The 11,592-nt window shown below is 35.6% G+C and overlaps 1 pseudogene; it reads left to right on the forward strand.

Annotated features, from left to right (window-relative positions):
* The first annotated feature begins 7,212 nt into the window (after positions 1 to 7,212).
* Positions 7,213 to 8,318, forward strand: LOC122426682 (annotated as a pseudogene).
* The last annotated feature ends 3,274 nt before the right edge of the window (positions 8,319 to 11,592 follow it).

Below are 11,592 nucleotides of genomic sequence, written 5' to 3' on the forward strand. Positions count from 1 at the left end.
ATATCTTTCCTTTTCTCCTTTGCCTTTGGCTTCTCTTCTTTTCATAGCTGTTTGTAAGGCCTCCTCAGACAACCATTTTGCCTTTTTGCATTTCTTTTTCTTGGGGATGGTCTCAATCACTGCCTCCTGTACAATGTCATGGACCTCTGTCCATAATTCTTCAGGCACTCTGTCTATCAGATCTAGTCCTTTGAATCTATTTTTCACTTCCACTGTATAGTTGTAAGGGATTTGATTCAGGTCATACCTGAATGGTCTAGTGGTTTTCCCTACTTTCTTCAATTTAAGTCTGAATTTGGCAATAAGGAGCTCATGATCCAAGACACAGTCAGCTCCTGGTCTTCTTTTTGCTGACTGTATAGAGCTTCTCCATCCTTGATTGCAAAGAATATAATCAGTCTGATTTTGGTTTTGACCATCTGGTGATGTCCATGTGTAGAGTCTTCTCTTGTGTTGTTGGAAAGGGGTGTTTGCTATGACCAGTGCGTTCTCTTGGCAAAACTCCGTTAGCCTTTGACCCGCTTTGTTTTGTACTCCAAGGTCAGATTTGCCTGTTACTCCAGGTCTCTTGACTTCCTACATTTGCATTCCAATCCCCTATAAAGAAAAGCATATCTTTTTGGGGTGTTAGTTCTAGAAGGTCTTGTAGGTCTTCTTAGAACTGTTCAATTTCAGCTTCTTCAGCATTACTGGTCAGGGCATAGACTTGGATTACTGTGATATTGAATGGTTTGCCTTGCTAACGAACAAGAATCATTCTTTTTTTTTTTTTTTTTTTATTGCATCCAAGTACTGCATTTCAGACTCTTTTGTTGACTATGATGGCTATTCCATTCCTTTTAAGGGATTCTTGCCAACAGTAGTAGATATAATGGTCATCTGAGTGAAATTCACCCATTCCAGTCCATTTTAGTTCACTGATTCCTAAAATGTCGATGTTCACTCTTGCCGTCTCCTGTTTGACCACTTCCAATTTGCCTTGATTCATGGACCTAACATTCCAGGTTCCTATGCAGTATTGCTCTTTACAGCATTAGACTTTACTTCCATCACTTGTCACAGCCACAACTATGTATTGTTTTTGCTTTTGCTCCATCTCTTCATTCTTTCTGGAGTTATTTCTCCACTGATCTCCAGTAGCATATTGGGCATCTACCGACCTGGGGAGAATAATGATAGTGAATATGATTTAGGATCTCAGAGAAAGAAAGCAGGCCAGGATCGAGAAGATGCAAGAAATGTTTATCAAAGACCTACAAGAACTAAAGAATAAACAGAGATGAATAAAACACTAGAAGGAATCCATAGCAGAATAACTGAGGCACAAGCACAGATAAATGACTTGGAGGACAGAATGGTAGAAATCACTGCTGCAGAACAGAATATAGAAAAAAGAATGAAAAGTAATGAAGACAACCTTAGAGACCTCTTGGACAACATTAAATGCATGAATATTCACATTGTAGGGATCCCAGAAGGAGGAGAGAGAGAGAAACGATCGGAGAGAATACTTGAAGAGATAATAGCTGAAAAACTTCTCTAACATGGTAAAGGAAATAATTGACCAAGTCCAGGAAGCACAGAGAGTCCCACGCAGGATAAATCTAAGGAGGAACATACCCAGATATATAGTAATCAAACTATATTTGACAAAAATGAAAGACAGAGATAAAATATTAAAAGCAGCAAAGGAAAAATGACAAATAACATACAAGGGAACTCCCATCAGGCTATCAGTTGACTTCTCAACAGAAACTGTACAAGCCAGAAGGGAATGGCATGACATATTTAAAGTGATGAAATGGAAGAACCTACAACCAAGAATACTCTACCTAGCAAGACTCTCACTCAGATTTGATAGAGAAGTCAAAAGTTTACTAGACAAGCAAAAGTCAAGGGAATTCAGCACCACCAAACCAGCTTTACAACAAATGCTAAAAGAACTTCTCTAGGTAGAAAACAATTTAGGGAAAAGACCTACCTACAGAAAATGAACCCAAGACAATTAAGAAAATGGTAATAGGATGATACATATTGATAATTACCTTAAATGTAAATGATTTAATGCACCAACCAAAAGACACAGACTGGGTGAGCAGATGAAAACTGTGCATGTATGCATTTCCACTTACCACATCACTCTGCCTGACCCCCCATATTGTACTTAATTATTTTATATTGTTAAGCTAATCATGTTTCCATTTTGGCTCTCAATTGTAATTATCTTTTATGTTTTGTTTGGGTATTGATTGTGAAAACTGATAAACATCTTTTACTATTATGATTATATAATTATTACTCACTTAATACCATTGTATCATGGTCAACAGAAAAATTATAGAATTCTATATCACCAAAACTACCATTTAGTAAAAAAACCTGTAATCACTTTTCAAAATCCAGATGCATATCAGAATTATCTTGGAATTTTTAAAAAAATACAATTGCCCAGGTATGGCTTTTTTTTTTTTTTTTTTGGCCAGAGCTCCAGATATGTTTCCAGTAAGCAGCCATTTTTAAAAGCAACTGGACTGTATGAGGATCTTTTACCTTTATCTAGTTTGTTTCACTTTTTAAATTTCATATTCAGTGCTCCCATTTCATTTAGTTTATGTTTTCCAATTTATACATCTCTCTCTCTCTCTCTCTTTTTTTGGTATTCTTTCTTAATCCTTTATCAAGCATAGTAGAAAAGCTTTTGTATGCATATATAGAAAGAATATGTATAATACATATATTTTAGAAAACTTATGAATTTTTCCCTAAGAAATTAATAACATTTTGACTCCATTTGTTTGACTTAGTATGATTAGAATGATAGATTTCTAGTTTAAAAAATAGATATGCAACAAGCAACAAAGGTTTATTGTATGGCACAGGTAACTATAGTCAATATCTTGTTATAACCTATAATGGAAAATAATTTCAAAAATAACAAATGTGTATACGTATAACTGAATCACATACACACAAATAAATTTTTTTTGAAATTTAGTAATGCTTATCTTTTTGCCAGTTTTTCTAAATGTCCTATGTACATCTAATAACAACATATGAGATGCAAAATTTTAAATATATTTGTGTAGGATATGATTAATATAAGTTAATTAAATATGAATCTATTATATTTAAATTATTAATGATATCATTCAAGATGCTCCTATTCTTATCTTTTCTGCACTTGATAAAATATTCTCAGAGAAATGTTAGTGTCTCACTATGATTATATTTCTTTTCCTTTATGTTTCTTCTGATTTTTGCTTTATGTATCTTTGTTTCTTTGTTGTTAAGGTGTCTAATGGTTTATGATGCTTATCTTCTTTATGAATTGTACCTTTTATCATTAAAAATATTCATCTTTGCTTCATTTAAAATAAATTAAAAAATAAGCTACAAAGATATATTGTAAACACAAAGAATATAGCCATCATTTCATAAATTGAGTTTATACATTTTATAAATGTAATTGTGTAAATTTTGTATATTTTATAAATGGAGTTTAACCTTTAAAATTGTGAATCATTATATTGTATATCTATTACTTATATGACATTGTACATCAACTATAATTCAATATAAATAAAATTAAAATAAAAAAGTATTATTTGAAGATTATATGGTTGTGTGTAAGTAAAATATTGTGAATAAAACGAGCTCAGGAATTATCTAAAACTGAACAAATATAAACTGAAAGGATTTCCAGAGAATTGGTATTCTTTCAGATGATAAAATTTCTACCTATAAAACTAATGGAATAAAAAGTGAATCATTAGAGCTAACATGCAAATTTAGCAAGGAATGTAGACACAAAATAAATATTAAAAAATAAACAAACTTTAAAAAATATAAGTAATAAACAAATACAATAAGGTACCATCCATGGACGGAGAAGCCTGGTAGGCTACAGTCCATGGGGTTGCAAAGAATCAGTGAGCAACTTCACTTCTTTTTTTTACCATTTATAATAACATCAAAAACTATAAAATAGCTAAAAATCAGATAAAGAGAGAATATAACAGTATTTTGCAGAGAAATTCTAAAAACTATAAAGATCATGAGAGTATTTCCAATTAATAGAAATTAAATGGAAGAAGTTATTATTACAAGGAATTACAATTTTCTTTAAATTATTCTATAACTTCAGTAAATTCCTAGTTAAAATTCCAGGTGAATTTTTCTAGGTGCTTAATAAACATTTTTTTTATATCATGTGGAAGAATAAATGACTATGTAGGTCTAAATCATTTATGAAATAGAAGAGTGAAGTTTTATTCACAACGGAATAAAGTCTTAAATGCAAAAGATAATACTAGAAAGCTAATAGTATATAATATGGCAGAATATTAGTGCCATACTGTTAGAGCAGAATTATTTCTTAAATTAAATTTCCAAACTTGAAACTCTAGAGCTTTGGGAGAACTGGCCTATGGTGGGTTGTTCCTCCCTTGCCATATATATGACTAGTGGACACTTGAGGGGGCCTAAGAGCTGGTGTCTCTCCTTCCCAGCCTTGACTCCTGAGGGCTTAGTTCCTATCAGAGCCTGTAACTAACTTAGGTCCCGCTGGGCAGTGGTCCTGGGTTTGCCACTTCCTGGGGGTAGGAATGGGCATGTCCAGGAGGAGTGGGGGTGACGTAAGTGTGCCGCTGTTTGCATGTTATTTCTTCTGTACCACAAGGTATATTGATGTTTCTTCACCCACCCCCAAAAAAGGATTAATTTAAAAGTAAAAATTGTTGAACTTTGCTTTCTAAAAATAAGACATTCTCTTCAATAACGTATATACCCAACAAAATTTGTGGGCAAAAACTTGAGGGAAGTATTTGAAATTAAAAAAAAAAATGCATATATGAATTTTGTACATATATACAGATAATAATATGGGAAACTTTTTTAAAGAGTGCTGAATAAATTATATTAATAAAGAACACATATAATACTTTTTGTTGAAATTACAGTTGAACTTTAATAGCTACAGAAATGCAAATTAAGTCAAGAGCTCATTTTATCCCATTTAATTTGCAAAATTAAAAACCTGCAGCAGCCCAGTGTTTGCAGGGATGTGAAATAATTGAGTTGACTAAAACATTCGTTTGGGTTTTTAATGTCATGGAAAACCTGAAAGAACACTTTGGCCAACCCAGTAAGTGGAAATTCCCATGAATTGGTGGTGATGAGATAATTCTGGAGAGTTTGCGGTAAGTAACTTGTCTAATGACGTTCACATTGACCCTGAAATCCTACTTCTGATTATGAGTAATGGAAAATGTTTGCCAAGCTCCAAGAGGAAACATATGCAGAGATGTTTATCACAGAGTTTTTATGGTAGTGAGGTGTTGGAAGCATGATAGATGTTCATCTCTATTGTGGGATTCTATGTAGCAAGTAGAAACAACAGACTCAACACAGAGCAAATATGGGAAGATCTTTAAAAGACCGCTGAATGAAATGATATTAATAGCTGAAGTAAACACAGTGTAATGTCATTTGTGGAAATTAAAGTTGTACATATCAAATATAATACATTTTATAAGAATACCTAACAAGATAACATATTTATATATTAGAATGTGGGAAAGAGAAGGATACGGGGATAAACAGATGAATCAAATATTTCACAGAGAAAGACTGTTGGACAAATGATGTGCATGGGGCCATAATGGAGGAGAATGATTAACTCAACAATCTGTACATAGGATTTCAAAGGCAAAACACAGCACAGAAAAATAAACATTGGAAAATATGAAAGAGTTAGGATGATGGGTTACACCATGAGTAGTTTCTTCTCAGGGAAAAATATATAATATTGTGTAAAGTACTTGTATGTCTAAGAACAGAATCAAAATATCTGCAATATCAAAACACTGCTTGAAAATGTCAAGGTTTTTGTAATCAGCAAAGCTACAGACAGAGATAAGTTTCTATATTTTGCCACTGGGTGGCAATAGAGGTTAAAACAGCTTCAGCATCTTATTAAAAAATTAGAAGTGTTAGGCTCAGAGAGTAAAGAATCTGCCTGAAATACAGGAGATCTGGGTTTGATCCCTGCATGATGAAATTTCCCTGGAGAAGGGAATGGCTACTCAATCCAGTATTCTTGCCTGGAGAATTCCATGGACAGAGGAGCCTGGCAGGCTTCAGTCCACAGGGTCAAAACAAGTCAGACATGACTGAGTGACTAAGAGTTGTTTCACATTCAAGGCCCCCACATCACCAAACAGCTCACAAACTCATGCTTAAATGCATAATAACTTTTTTTATCTAAAAATAATTGAAAATTACTTACAAAACCATGCACAAAACCTCCTCACCTTTCTTCGTCCTGAGGCCACAAGGAAATTTCTCTCACCAGTTCTCATAGAGGAGAAACTATTTGGTATAGTAAAAGATGTTCTCAAGGAGTATTCTTTGAGTAAATTTCATGAGGTTCACAGGTATGTTTAAGTTTCTTAAAGTAGGGTAATCATGTCAGCCTAAAAAAAAAATGGGGAAAGTATCTTTACACAACATGCAGGATCTGGTCCATGGGAGCAGCTCTCTGATGTTCTGGAAAACTCAATGGCAAGTTTGCATAACCTACATGAGTGAGTAGACTGTAAGTCTCCCATAAATATTGTTTATGTTGAAATAATTTGAATTATGTTTTTTATCAGCGCAGACTTTTAGGTTATATACTCTAACATGCACCTATGTATGACAGTTTTATATTATCTGTTAAATGCAGAGGAGTAACATTAATAATCAGTGGATTATTAATGATACAGATGGAATTTGCAATTGGAAATTTTTGTGGCTTTTGGATACTTACTCCAGGATAGTTGTTTGAATCTCAGGTTTGCTCCCAGGAGACTGATAGCATCTGTAGTGAGGACCAATATTCTTCTCGAAATATAATTTGGTTCTGCTCTAATACAGAGGCTTTTCTTGACCTTGCTACAACTCTGTCCAACTCTAGTAGGCAACCAATTGCACTTCAAAGAGAATGCCAAAGACTTGAGGAAGAGAAATATTTAAAATGAGTATGAGCCCTAATTTGGGTATAAATTGTCCTGAGACAAACATCCACGGTCTTTGAACAATGATATTTCCAGATGACCTATTCAAGTTACTACCTATACATTTATGTACCTAAATAGAGAGATATTGCCAAATGGGGTTATGTGGAAGAGACTAGTGATTGTCTCCAAGAATCTATTTTGTACTTCCTCCAGAATGAATCAACTCCCATTTATAGCCAGCAGAATAAGATTGCACCTCTTAGGTAACGTTTTAGGTGGCTGTGGTCATGTGCCTGTGGTCTGTTCAATGTAGTGTACAGATACCGCAAAGTGGAACTGAGGCAGTGTGGGGTGAGTGTGCTTGGCTTATTCCTTTTTCCTTATGCTGACTAAAAGGAGAATTTGATGAAAGAACCTCTTGAATCATTTCAGAGATCAGGATGACCTTTGGAATGAAGACCAAGCATGATAAAGACCTAAAGAAAACAAAAAAGCAAAACCCCAAGCCCCTCAAACAAAAGAGGAAACTGGAACCAAGTCCCCCGCACAATGAAATGTCATAACAACACTGAGATGCCTACTTCTAGCCTTTTCACAAGAAATATAGCTACATGTTTTTAAAGATTTTGTTAATCTGAATTTTCTGTCACAGCCGAACTTGATCCTAACTAATCCAGGATGTTGCCTGAATATCAGTGAAATGTTGATAATGCTGGCTTTCCTTTTGCCACTGTGACCACATCCACGATCATGCTCAGGCTTCAGTGTCCTCCAATGCAAGAAAAAGCGCTGGTGGGACCCCACTGATACTAACGAAATATCCAATGCCAACTCCCAACAGCAGATCCAGAAGCTGATCCTAGATGGGCTGACTATCCAGAAGCCTGTCACTGTCACTGTTCATTTCTGGGCTTGAAGCTGGGAAAAACACCTTGGGCTATTGAAAGGGTAGGCATATGGGCTTAGGTATGTGAAAGGGTATCCAATGCTGAATAAGGTAACCTAGATGAAGAGGATGAGAAGGATGAGAATTGCACACAGACTACTCAGAAAATACACAAATCTAAGAATAAAGACTGCCATATATATCACAGCCTCTACCTGTAAGGGAAGGGTAATGTATTCAAAATCAAGTGTGTTTTCATGGAACATATCCATAAGCTGAAGGTGGACAACACTTATAAGAAGCTTCAGGCCCACCAGGCTTAGGCCTTTCAGATCTAAGGTTAGAGAATCAGAAAGGACTTTGAAGAGTGGCTCCAGGCCCAGAAGGAGGAAATAATCAAGGTTCTGTCCAAGGAGGAAGAGACCAAGAAATAGGTTCTACCCTTCTTGTCTGTACACAGTGGCCTTGGCAGTTACATAGATCACTCATATAATAAAACAAGTCTTTGTCTGTCTTAAAAAAAAAAAAAAAAAGGTTGATAACTTTGATTTAAAAAAAATTTGCTAAGGCTAAATTAAATTTTTCACAATAACACCCATGTTACCTGTATCTAATTTTATTTTTATCTATGTTTTCTAAGGCAGAGGAGAAAATGCAACTAGCCATTCCAAAATTTATATGAAAAGCAACATGTTAGATATCAGCATGAACTTCTGGGAAAATGATAGAGAGAAATATTTCATAATTCATCTCACAGAGATAAATCCAAAATAGAAAAAGAAACCTTCTCTGTGTTGAACTCAGAGAAGAGCTGCAACTTAAAACCAAGAAAACTCTGTAACTTATAAACAAAGTTAGAATAAAGTTTAAGCACACATTTTCACTCATTTTATGGAGGGTCAATGGATGTCCATGGTTTAGGATAGTAAGTTTAATTCAGAAGAGAATTAATGAAGGTTACTGGGGCCTTTGTTAGAAGATAAGCATGGAGGAAAAAATCATTGTGGAAATGGAGAACAAATTAATGTATGAGAAACGTTTGGCTTTAGAAATTAGGGAATGACAACATGAGGTTTTGATCTTGCTAGTATGCAGTGGCTCATGTGGTTTAACATGGAGTTTTTAATAAATTTTTAATTAAAAATATTATTGTAGTATATTTGATTACAATATTGTGTTAGTTTCAGGTGTAATACAAGGTGAGTCAGTTATATGTATACATATAGTCACTCTTTTTTAGATGCTTTTCCCATATAGGTCATTATAGAGTATTGAGTATGTTCCTGTGCTATTTAGTAGATTCTAATTAATTAATTATCTATTTTATAATTGATTATCTATTTTATTTGAAATATATATAATATATATCTATTTTATTATCCATTTTATCTATTTTATACCTATTTTATACATATCATATTTTATATATAGCAATATGTATATGTCAATGCCAATCTCCCAGATTATTCCTTTCCCTTTCCCATGGTGCCAATAAGTTTGTTTTCTACATCTGTGACTCTATTTGCATCCTGTAAATATGCTCACTTTTCCCATTTTTTAGATTTCATATACAAGCAACATTGTCTGCTGTCTCTCTGTCTGACATTTCACTCAGTATGACAGTCTTGGGTCCATCCCTGTTGCTACAAATGATATTATTTTGCTCTCTTTTTTTTTTTCTAATGGCTGAGCAATAGTCCACTATATATATGGAATATATATATATAAATATATACATTTTCTTTATCCATTCCCAACATAGAGATTTTTGTATGCTGTGTAGCCTTTTTATTGTTGTGGCCTGGACAGGCTCTAGAAGGACTTTGCTTCTAGTGTTCACTTGAGGGTTACTGTGCTAGGATGCTGCTACTTACGATGGCTTTGTCCAAGTCAAGTGGCTATTTTTCATACAGATGAGTGTCCTAGATGAGTTTCTGAGGAAACACACTCAGGTGCATGCAGGAGCTTGCTGGGGGTGCTCTCAGTCACAGCAGGACTAAGGAGAGGGTGAGGCTGAACTGTGCTGAAGATTCAGTAGAGGATTTCATCAAACTCACAGAGACTTCTGGAGCTAGGAGGACCCTTCAGAGACTTCCTAAAGCTAGGTAATGTGACGCACTTTTTACTCACATATTTGATATGTGCTCTCTCCAGGGAAGGGATGTTCCCTTGGACAAACCACCTCTTCCAGTGAAGGCAGTTCCTGGAGAGGAGCATGTCTGTGAGCTGTCAGCAGCCAACACTCCCCGAGACTGAGAGAACATGCATGCTTATCTTGAAGGGGGTACACTGGTGGCTCCACAGCCTCTGCTAGAGCAAGGGTGCCTTTCTATGGAAGTAGAGATTTACTTGCTAAGCCTTAAATAAACACACAGACCTCACAAAGTCAGCGTTGAAAACACAGGCCACAAAGCAAATCTTAAGAAAATGTGCATGAGATTCTATAAGCAATGGCCTTCAATTAGGTTGTGCAGGGAGCCGGCCTGAATGTACAGGCCCCTTACGGCCCTAAGAGAGATCAAAAGGTCTCTCTTTGTCCTGCCACCCCTTCTTGTTAAAGTATAGACTGGCATTTGTCTCCTTCAGGGAAAAAACACACCGGTGACCTTTTTGCCTGTTTTTCTGGTGCTGATAAGCTCATCATGCCTGAAACCTGTTTTCCATCTAATGTTCTATTGATGAAGCCTGTTTTCTATCTAATGTTCTAATGATCTTAATCATGTTGGGCGCTAGGGTAATTAATGCTTTACTGATCTTGAGTGTGGGAATTTAAAACATCTGTAGCTCTGCACGTATGCAAACCCTCAATCTATTCTTAGTAACTCCTGTTAGCATATATATAGGTGTGGTATTCTTCAATAAAGTTGGCGGAGTCAGACGCAAGCGGACTCCGTCCCTCTCAACCCCATCTTTCTCTTTCTGAGTCTTCTTTCTGAGTCTTATTTTTCCTAGGTACTCTGGTGATTGCGTTCTTGACCAGTTCGTTTGCCGGCAGGCTCCGGCATAGTGGCGCCCGAACAGGGACAGGAACGGATTCCAGCGTACAGCCACCCGAAGAAATAAAGTTGTCCCGCGGGAAGTAGAAAGGTATATATGAGGTAAAAAAGTATCTACGAGTACAGGTATTGTGGATGATTACGGGTGGAGAGGGTATAGTTGAGAGTAAAACTCATGGGGCAAAATAATAGTAGACAGTTCTTTGCTTCTACTCTAAAAACTATGTTAAAAGCTAGAGGAGTTTCAGTGTCTAAACGGAAAAACTTATAATACCCAAATGTTTGAATACTCCCCAGAGGGTAGCAGAGCACATATATGATTCCCCAATAATCCCAGGTCCTAGCAAAAATGATGATGAGACTATTGTTCTTGAGCAAGATTCTGATTCAGAACTTTACCCTGAAGACCGGGACGACTTAGATGAGCAGGCTTTTGAGTACAATAAAAAAAAAAAAAAAAAAATTGGGATGCCTTTATAGTAACTAAACACAAAAATAAAGATTAAAGGCTCCCCTTTTTCTGAACTTAAAGATATGTTAACATCCATATCTCAGAGCATAGAACAACTAGACTTGTTACCTTTGGACATGTTAATGGAGGAAAGAGCATTTAGAGATCTTAATCAACAGTTAAACTATCCTGAACAAGCCTACCCACAGATTAATGAAGCGGCACTAAAAGCGTGGAAAAAACTCCCTGCCTCAAATAGAA

This window comes from Cervus canadensis, chromosome 2, assembly GCF_019320065.1.
Source record: "Cervus canadensis isolate Bull #8, Minnesota chromosome 2, ASM1932006v1, whole genome shotgun sequence".
In the NCBI taxonomy this organism is placed as follows: Eukaryota; Metazoa; Chordata; class Mammalia; order Artiodactyla; family Cervidae; genus Cervus; species Cervus canadensis.